The sequence below is a fragment of the Brassica napus genome, unplaced genomic scaffold, assembly GCF_020379485.1.
Source record: "Brassica napus cultivar Da-Ae unplaced genomic scaffold, Da-Ae ScsIHWf_1372;HRSCAF=1949, whole genome shotgun sequence".
NCBI lineage: Eukaryota > Viridiplantae > Streptophyta > Magnoliopsida > Brassicales > Brassicaceae > Brassica > Brassica napus.
This window is the reverse complement of record NW_026014790.1, coordinates 67,721-78,839: the sequence shown is the minus strand read 5'-3', so window position 1 is coordinate 78,839 and position 11,119 is coordinate 67,721.

Genomic DNA, 11,119 nt, shown 5'->3' with positions numbered 1-11,119 from the left:
ATGCCTGTCAAAGAGGCTTGCAAGGTAAGTGTAATCTGATTATAAACTATGATGTTACTGACTTGGTCCCTTCTATTGCAGGTAACACAGATTTGAGGACAAATCTCTTTGAAGTGGGAGGGGATGATGTGATCATGGAAAGCACCAAGGACTGGAAGCATGAACCTGAACCTGAAGAGCTTGTAGCTGAGGATACAACCTTGAAGAACATTTGGAAGCAAGAAGAAGGTCTTGAAGGGAGCTGGATCAATCAAGACACACTCACCACTATCCAAGCCATTTCTTTTTCTACATGATCATCAAATGAGCAAGTAGCATATGTGTGCTCTTTTTCCCTGTCTTTGGTTTTGTCCCACTGGGTTTTCCAAAGATAGGTTTTTAATGAGGCCATATGTTACTTTCACATCTCTCATTTGATGATCCCGGTTTAGCTTATAATGCCTTATAAAACTTATAAGGCCTTATAAAACTTACGTCTTTTAAAACCTTATGTCTTTCATTTTTATTTTAAACCAAAGGGAGCGTGTTCCTTTATTTCTTTTCTAGTTCCAAGAGCTTGTGCATGTACAAGTCTCTTCTATTTATATGTTTCGAAACCTATCAGTCTAATAACAAGCAATCTTTTATCAAAAACCCTTTTCTCTCTTCTCTCTTGTCTTTGGCGAGTTGAAGTGTGTCTGGTGTGTAATATCCAGTCTGTTGGTGTGTAATATCCAACGCCCAAGGGCTTTAGAGAGGTGTGTCATATCCGATCTAAGCCTAGGAGTATCAAGAAGCCTTTCCGCAGCCTCTTGTGTCACCATTCGATCCACATACCTTGAGAAGCTTGAGTCTTTTGATTCGTTTCTGCAAGGATTATCCCATCTGTTCCAGAGCATCATCCTAGGATCTCATCAATAAATCTCATAGGAGTTGGAAAGAAGAAGTTATCCCACTTTCAAATCAGGTGATTCCAGTTTCCCAGTTTGGGAATAGGACAGCTTCTTCGTCGTTCCAATCAAACCAGGATGAATCACTTTGTGAGAAGCTTGATTTGGATACATAAAGTGGTGGAGAATCACCAGGAAGTTGAATAAATCTCATAGGAGTTGGGATGAAGAAGTTATCCCCTTTCAAATCAGGTGATTCCAGTTTCCCAGTTTGGGAATAGCACAGCTTCATCGTCGTTCCAATCAAACCAGGATGAATCACTTTGTGAGAAGCTTGATTTGGATACATAAAGTGGTGGAGAATCACCAGGAAGTTGAATAAATCTCATAGGAGTTGGAAAGAAGAAGTTATCCCACTTTCAAATCAGGTGATTCCAGTTTCCCAGTTTGGGAATAGGACAGCTTCTTCGTCGTTCCAATCAAACCAGGATGAATCACTTTGTGAGAAGCTTGATTTGGATACATAAAGTGGTGGAGAATCACCAGGAAGTTGAATAAATCTCATAGGAGTTGGCAAGAAGAAGTTATCCCACTTTCAAATCAGGTGATTCCAGTTTCCCAGTTTGGGAATAGGACAGCTTCTTCGTCGTTCCAATCAAACCAGGATGAATCACTTTGTGAGAAGCTTGATTTTGATACATAAAGTGGTGGAGAATCACCAGGAAGTTGAATAAATCTCATAGGAGTTGGGATGAAGAAGTTATCCCACTTTCAAATCAGGTGATTCCAGTTTCCCAGTTTGGGAATAGCACAGCTTCATCGTCGTTCCAATCAAACCAGGATGAATCACTTTGTGAGAAGCTTGATTTGGATACATAAAGTGGTGGAGAATCACCAGGAAGTTGAATAAATCTCATAGGAGTTGGCAAGAAGAAGTTATCCCACTTTCAAATCAGGTGATTCCAGTTTCCCAGTTTGGGAATAGGACAGCTTCTTCGTCGTTCCAATCAAACCAGGATGAATCACTTTGTGAGAAGCTTGATTTGGATACATAAAGTGGTGGAGAATCACCAGGAAGTTGAATAAATCTCATAGGAGTTGGGATGAAGAAGTTATCCCACTTTCAAATCAGGTGATTCCAGTTTCCCAGTTTGGGAATAGCACAGCTTCTTCGTCGTTCCAATCAAACCAGGATGAATCACTTTGTGAGAAGCTTGATTTGGATACATAAAGTGGTGGAGAATCACCAGGAAGTTGAATAAATCTCATAGGAGTTGGGATGAAGAAGTTATCCCACTTTCAAATCAGGTGATTCCAGTTTCCCAGTTTGGGAATAGCACAGCTTCTTCGTCGTTCCAATCAAACCAGGATGAATCACTTTGTGAGAAGCTTGATTTGGATACATAAAGTGGTGGAGAATCACCAGGAAGTTGAATAAATCTCATAGGAGTTGGCAAGAAGAAGTTATCCCACTTTCAAATCAGGTGATTCCAGTTTCCCAGTTTGGGAATAGCACAGCTTCTTCGTCGTTCCAATCAAACCAGGATGAATCACTTTGTGAGAAGCTTGATTTGGATACATAAAGTGGTGGAGAATCACCAGGAAGTTGAATAAATCTCATAGGAGTTGGGATGAAGAAGTTATCCCACTTTCAAATCAGGTGATTCCAGTTTCCCAGTTTGGGAATAGGACAGCTTCTTCGTCGTTCCAATCAAACCAGGATGAATCACTTTGTGAGAAGCTTGATTTGGATACATAAAGTGGTGGAGAATCACCAGGAAGTTGAATAAATCTCATAGGAGTTGGGAAGAAGAAGTTATCCCACTTTCAAATCAGGTGATTCCAGTTTCCCAGTTTGGGAATAGGACAGCTTCTTCGTCGTTCCAATCAAACCAGGATGAATCACTTTGTGAGAAGCTTGATTTGGATACATAAAGTGGTGGAGAATCACCAGGAAGTTGAATAAATCTCATAGGAGTTGGGATGAAGAAGTTATCCCACTTTCAAATCAGGTGATTCCAGTTTCCCAGTTTGGGAATAGCACAGCTTCTTCGTCGTTCCAATCAAACCAGGATGAATCACTTTGTGAGAAGCTTGATTTGGATACATAAAGTGGTGGAGAATCACCAGGAAGTTGAATAAATCTCATAGGAGTTGGGAAGAAGAAGTTATCCCACTTTCAAATCAGGTGATTCCAGTTTCCCAGTTTGGGAATAGCACAGCTTCTTCGTCGTTCCAATCAAACCAGGATGAATCACTTTGTGAGAAGCTTGATTTGGATACATAAAGTGGTGGAGAATCACCAGGAAGTTGAATAAATCTCATAGGAGTTGGGAAGAAGAAGTTATCCCACTTTCAAATCAGGTGATTCCAGTTTCCCAGTTTGGGAATAGGACAGCTTCTTCGTCGTTCCAATCAAACCAGGATGAATCACTTTGTGAGAAGCTTGATTTGGATACATAAAGTGGTGGAGAATCACCAGGAAGTTGAATAAATCTCATAGGAGTTGGGATGAAGAAGTTATCCCACTTTCAAATCAGGTGATTCCAGTTTCCCAGTTTGGGAATAGCACAGCTTCTTCGTCGTTCCAATCAAACCAGGATGAATCACTTTGTGAGAAGCTTGATTTGGATACATAAAGTGGTGGAGAATCACCAGGAAGTTGAATAAATCTCATAGGAGTTGGAAAGAAGAAGTTATCCCACTTTCAAATCAGGTGATTCCAGTTTCCCAGTTTGGGAATAGGACAGCTTCTTCGTCGTTCCAATCAAACCAGGATGAATCACTTTGTGAGAAGCTTGATTTGGATACATAAAGTGGTGGAGAATCACCAGGAAGTTGAATAAATCTCATAGGAGTTGGCAAGAAGAAGTTATCCCACTTTCAAATCAGGTGATTCCAGTTTCCCAGTTTGGGAATAGGACAGCTTCTTCGTCGTTCCAATCAAACCAGGATGAATCACTTTGTGAGAAGCTTGATTTGGATACATAAAGTGGTGGAGAATCACCAGGAAGTTGAATAAATCTCATAGGAGTTGGAAGAAGAAGTTATCCCACTTTCAAATCAGGTGATTCCAGTTTCCCAGTTTGGGAATAGGACAGCTTCTTCGTCGTTCCAATCAAACCAGGATGAATCACTTTGTGAGAAGCTTGATTTGGATACATAAAGTGGTGGAGAATCACCAGGAAGTTGAATAAATCTCATAGGAGTTGGGATGAAGAAGTTATCCCACTTTCAAATCAGGTGATTCCAGTTTCCCAGTTTGGGAATAGGACAGCTTCTTCGTCGTTCCAATCAAACCAGGATGAATCACTTTGTGAGAAGCTTGATTTGGATACATAAAGTGGTGGAGAATCACCAGGAAGTTGAATAAATCTCATAGGAGTTGGAAAGAAGAAGTTATCCCACTTTCAAATCAGGTGATTCCAGTTTCCCAGTTTGGGAATAGGACAGCTTCTTCGTCGTTCCAATCAAACCAGGATGAATCACTTTGTGAGAAGCTTGATTTGGATACATAAAGTGGTGGAGAATCACCAGGAAGTTGAATAAATCTCATAGGAGTTGGGAAGAAGAAGTTATCCCACTTTCAAATCAGGTGATTCCAGTTTCCCAGTTTGGGAATAGACAGCTTCTTCGTCGTTCCAATCAAACCAGGATGAATCACTTTGTGAGAAGCTTGATTTGGATACATAAAGTGGTGGAGAATCACCAGGAAGTTGAATAAATCTCATAGGAGTTGGGATGAAGAAGTTATCCCACTTTCAAATCAGGTGATTCCAGTTTCCCAGTTTGGGAATAGCACAGCTTCTTCGTCGTTCCAATCAAACCAGGATGAATCACTTTGTGAGAAGCTTGATTTGGATACATAAAGTGGTGGAGAATCACCAGGAAGTTGAATAAATCTCATAGGAGTTGGAAAGAAGAAGTTATCCCACATTCAAATCAGGTGATTCCATGATACATAAAGTGGTGGAGAATCATCAGGAAGTTGAATAAGTCTCATAGGAGTTGGGATGAAGAAGTTATCCCACTTTCAAATCAGGTGATTCCAGTTTCCCAGTTTGGGAATAGAACAGCTTCTTCGTCGTTCCAATCAAACCAGGATGAATCACTTTGTGAGAAGCTTGATTTGGATACATAAAGTGGTGGAGAATCACCAGGAAGTTGAATAAATCTCATAGGAGTTGGGATGAAGAAGTTATCCCACTTTCAAATCAGGTGATTCCAGTTTCCCAGTTTGGGAATAGCACAGCTTCTTCGTCGTTCCAATCAAACCAGGATGAATCACTTTGTGAGAAGCTTGATTTGGATACATAAAGTGGTGGAGAATCACCAGGAAGTTGAATAAATCTCATAGGAGTTGGCAAGAAGAAGTTATCCCACTTTCAAATCAGGTGATTCCAGTTTCCCAGTTTGGGAATAGCACAGCTTCTTCGTCGTTCCAATCAAACCAGGATGAATCACTTTGTGAGAAGCTTGATTTGGATACATAAAGTGGTGGAGAATCACCAGGAAGTTGAATAAATCTCATAGGAGTTGGCAAGAAGAAGTTATCCCACTTTCAAATCAGGTGATTCCAGTTTCCCAGTTTGGGAATAGGACAGCTTCTTCGTCGTTCCAATCAAACCAGGATGAATCACTTTGTGAGAAGCTTGATTTGGATACATAAAGTGGTGGAGAATCACCAGGAAGTTGAATAAATCTCATAGGAGTTGGGATGAAGAAGTTATCCCACTTTCAAATCAGGTGATTCCAGTTTCCCAGTTTGGGAATAGCACAGCTTCTTCGTCGTTCCAATCAAACCAGGATGAATCACTTTGTGAGAAGCTTGATTTGGATACATAAAGTGGTGGAGAATCACCAGGAAGTTGAATAAATCTCATAGGAGTTGGGATGAAGAAGTTATCCCACTTTCAAATCAGGTGATTCCAGTTTCCCAGTTTGGGAATAGCACAGCTTCTTCGTCGTTCCAATCAAACCAGGATGAATCACTTTGTGAGAAGCTTGATTTGGATACATAAAGTGGTGGAGAATCACCAGGAAGTTGAATAAATCTCATAGGAGTTGGGAAGAAGAAGTTATCCCACTTTCAAATCAGGTGATTCCAGTTTCCCAGTTTGGGAATAGCACAGCTTCTTCGTCGTTCCAATCAAACCAGGATGAATCACTTTGTGAGAAGCTTGATTTGGATACATAAAGTGGTGGAGAATCACCAGGAAGTTGAATAAATCTCATAGGAGTTGGATGAAGAAGTTATCCCACTTTCAAATCAGGTGATTCCAGTTTCCCAGTTTGGGAATAGCACAGCTTCTTCGTCGTTCCAATCAAACCAGGATGAATCACTTTGTGAGAAGCTTGATTTGGATACATAAAGTGGTGGAGAATCACCAGGAAGTTGAATAAATCTCATAGGAGTTGGGATGAAGAAGTTATCCCACTTTCAAATCAGGTGATTCCAGTTTCCCAGTTTGGGAATAGCACAGCTTCTTCGTCGTTCCAATCAAACCAGGATGAATCACTTTGTGAGAAGCTTGATTTGGATACATAAAGTGGTGGAGAATCACCAGGAAGTTGAATAAATCTCATAGGAGTTGGGATGAAGAAGTTATCCCACTTTCAAATCAGGTGATTCCAGTTTCCCAGTTTGGGAATAGCACAGCTTCTTCGTCGTTCCAATCAAACCAGGATGAATCACTTTGTGAGAAGCTTGATTTGGATACATAAAGTGGTGGAGAATCACCAGGAAGTTGAATAAATCTCATAGGAGTTGGCAAGAAGAAGTTATCCCACTTTCAAATCAGGTGATTCCAGTTTCCCAGTTTGGGAATAGCACAGCTTCTTCGTCGTTCCAATCAAACCAGGATGAATCACTTTGTGAGAAGCTTGATTTGGATACATAAAGTGGTGGAGAATCACCAGGAAGTTGAATAAATCTCATAGGAGTTGGGATGAAGAAGTTATCCCACTTTCAAATCAGGTGATTCCAGTTTCCCAGTTTGGGAATAGCACAGCTTCTTCGTCGTTCCAATCAAACCAGGATGAATCACTTTGTGAGAAGCTTGATTTGGATACATAAAGTGGTGGAGAATCACCAGGAAGTTGAATAAATCTCATAGGAGTTGGGATGAAGAAGTTATCCCACTTTCAAATCAGGTGATTCCAGTTTCCCAGTTTGGGAATAGCACAGCTTCTTCGTCGTTCCAATCAAACCAGGATGAATCACTTTGTGAGAAGCTTGATTTGGATACATAAAGTGGTGGAGAATCACCAGGAAGTTGAATAAATCTCATAGGAGTTGGGATGAAGAAGTTATCCCACTTTCAAATCAGGTGATTCCAGTTTCCCAGTTTGGGAATAGCACAGCTTCTTCGTCGTTCCAATCAAACCAGGATGAATCACTTTGTGAGAAGCTTGATTTGGATACATAAAGTGGTGGAGAATCACCAGGAAGTTGAATAAATCTCATAGGAGTTGGCAAGAAGAAGTTATCCCACTTTCAAATCAGGTGATTCCAGTTTCCCAGTTTGGGAATAGCACAGCTTCTTCGTCGTTCCAATCAAACCAGGATGAATCACTTTGTGAGAAGCTTGATTTGGATACATAAAGTGGTGGAGAATCACCAGGAAGTTGAATAAATCTCATAGGAGTTGGGATGAAGAAGTTATCCCACTTTCAAATCAGGTGATTCCAGTTTCCCAGTTTGGGAATAGCACAGCTTCTTCGTCGTTCCAATCAAACCAGGATGAATCACTTTGTGAGAAGCTTGATTTGGATACATAAAGTGGTGGAGAATCACCAGGAAGTTGAATAAATCTCATAGGAGTTGGGAAGAAGAAGTTATCCCACTTTCAAATCAGGTGATTCCAGTTTCCCAGTTTGGGAATAGACAGCTTCTTCGTCGTTCCAATCAAACCAGGATGAATCACTTTGTGAGAAGCTTGATTTGGATACATAAAGTGGTGGAGAATCACCAGGAAGTTGAATAAATCTCATAGGAGTTGGGATGAAGAAGTTATCCCACTTTCAAATCAGGTGATTCCAGTTTCCCAGTTTGGGAATAGCACAGCTTCTTCGTCGTTCCAATCAAACCAGGATGAATCACTTTGTGAGAAGCTTGATTTGGATACATAAAGTGGTGGAGAATCACCAGGAAGTTGAATAAATCTCATAGGAGTTGGAAAGAAGAAGTTATCCCACTTTCAAATCAGGTGATTCCAGTTTCCCAGTTTGGGAATAGACAGCTTCTTCGTCGTTCCAATCAAACCAGGATGAATCACTTTGTGAGAAGCTTGATTTGGATACATAAAGTGGTGGAGAATCACCAGGAAGTTGAATAAATCTCATAGGAGTTGGGATGAAGAAGTTATCCCACTTTCAAATCAGGTGATTCCAGTTTCCCAGTTTGGGAATAGCACAGCTTCTTCGTCGTTCCAATCAAACCAGGATGAATCACTTTGTGAGAAGCTTGATTTGGATACATAAAGTGGTGGAGAATCACCAGGAAGTTGAATAAATCTCATAGGAGTTGGGAAGAAGAAGTTATCCCACTTTCAAATCAGGTGATTCCAGTTTCCCAGTTTGGGAATAGCACAGCTTCTTCGTCGTTCCAATCAAACCAGGATGAATCACTTTGTGAGAAGCTTGATTTGGATACATAAAGTGGTGGAGAATCACCAGGAAGTTGAATAAATCTCATAGGAGTTGGGAAGAAGAAGTTATCCCACTTTCAAATCAGGTGATTCCAGTTTCCCAGTTTGGGAATAGCACAGCTTCTTCGTCGTTCCAATCAAACCAGGATGAATCACTTTGTGAGAAGCTTGATTTGGATACATAAAGTGGTGGAGAATCACCAGGAAGTTGAATAAATCTCATAGGAGTTGGGATGAAGAAGTTATCCCACTTTCAAATCAGGTGATTCCAGTTTCCCAGTTTGGGAATAGCACAGCTTCTTCGTCGTTCCAATCAAACCAGGATGAATCACTTTGTGAGAAGCTTGATTTGGATACATAAAGTGGTGGAGAATCACCAGGAAGTTGAATAAATCTCATAGGAGTTGGAAAGAAGAAGTTATCCCACTTTCAAATCAGGTGATTCCATGATACATAAAGTGGTGGAGAATCATCAGGAAGTTGAATAAGTCTCATAGGAGTTGGGATGAAGAAGTTATCCCACTTTCAAATCAGGTGATTCCAGTTTCCCAGTTTGGGAATAGCACAGCTTCTTCGTCGTTCCAATCAAACCAGGATGAATCACTTTGTGAGAAGCTTGATTTGGATACATAAAGTGGTGGAGAATCACCAGGAAGTTGAATAAATCTCATAGGAGTTGGGATGAAGAAGTTATCCCACTTTCAAATCAGGTGATTCCAGTTTCCCAGTTTGGGAATAGCACAGCTTCTTCGTCGTTCCAATCAAACCAGGATGAATCACTTTGTGAGAAGCTTGATTTGGATACATAAAGTGGTGGAGAATCACCAGGAAGTTGAATAAATCTCATAGGAGTTGGGATGAAGAAGTTATCCCACTTTCAAATCAGGTGATTCCAGTTTCCCAGTTTGGGAATAGCACAGCTTCTTCGTCGTTCCAATCAAACCAGGATGAATCACTTTGTGAGAAGCTTGATTTGGATACATAAAGTGGTGGAGAATCACCAGGAAGTTGAATAAATCTCATAGGAGTTGGAAAGAAGAAGTTATCCCACTTTCAAATCAGGTGATTCCAGTTTCCCAGTTTGGGAATAGCACAGCTTCTTCGTCGTTCCAATCAAACCAGGATGAATCACTTTGTGAGAAGCTTGATTTGGATACATAAAGTGGTGGAGAATCACCAGGAAGTTGAATAAATCTCATAGGAGTTGGGATGAAGAAGTTATCCCACTTTCAAATCAGGTGATTCCAGTTTCCCAGTTTGGGAATAGCACAGCTTCTTCGTCGTTCCAATCAAACCAGGATGAATCACTTTGTGAGAAGCTTGATTTGGATACATAAAGTGGTGGAGAATCACCAGGAAGTTGAATAAATCTCATAGGAGTTGGGATGAAGAAGTTATCCCACTTTCAAATCAGGTGATTCCAGTTTCCCAGTTTGGGAATAGCACAGCTTCTTCGTCGTTCCAATCAAACCAGGATGAATCACTTTGTGAGAAGCTTGATTTGGATACATAAAGTGGTGGAGAATCACCAGGAAGTTGAATAAATCTCATAGGAGTTGGGATGAAGAAGTTATCCCACTTTCAAATCAGGTGATTCCAGTTTCCCAGTTTGGGAATAGCACAGCTTCTTCGTCGTTCCAATCAAACCAGGATGAATCACTTTGTGAGAAGCTTGATTTGGATACATAAAGTGGTGGAGAATCACCAGGAAGTTGAATAAATCTCATAGGAGTTGGGATGAAGAAGTTATCCCACTTTCAAATCAGGTGATTCCAGTTTCCCAGTTTGGGAATAGCACAGCTTCTTCGTCGTTCCAATCAAACCAGGATGAATCACTTTGTGAGAAGCTTGATTTGGATACATAAAGTGGTGGAGAATCACCAGGAAGTTGAATAAATCTCATAGGAGTTGGGATGAAGAAGTTATCCCACTTTCAAATCAGGTGATTCCAGTTTCCCAGTTTGGGAATAGCACAGCTTCTTCGTCGTTCCAATCAAACCAGGATGAATCACTTTGTGAGAAGCTTGATTTGGATACATAAAGTGGTGGAGAATCACCAGGAAGTTGAATAAATCTCATAGGAGTTGGGATGAAGAAGTTATCCCACTTTCAAATCAGGTGATTCCAGTTTCCCAGTTTGGGAATAGCACAGCTTCTTCGTCGTTCCAATCAAACCAGGATGAATCACTTTGTGAGAAGCTTGATTTGGATACATAAAGTGGTGGAGAATCACCAGGAAGTTGAATAAATCTCATAGGAGTTGGAAGAAGAAGTTATCCCACTTTCAAATCAGGTGATTCCAGTTTCCCAGTTTGGGAATAGCACAGCTTCTTCGTCGTTCCAATCAAACCAGGATGAATCACTTTGTGAGAAGCTTGATTTGGATACATAAAGTGGTGGAGAATCACCAGGAAGTTGAATAAATCTCATAGGAGTTGGGATGAAGAAGTTATCCCACTTTCAAATCAGGTGATTCCAGTTTCCCAGTTTGGGAATAGGACAGCTTCTTCGTCGTTCCAATCAAACCAGGATGAATCACTTTGTGAGAAGCTTGATTTGGATACATAAAGTGGTGGAGAATCACCAGGAAGTTGAATAAAT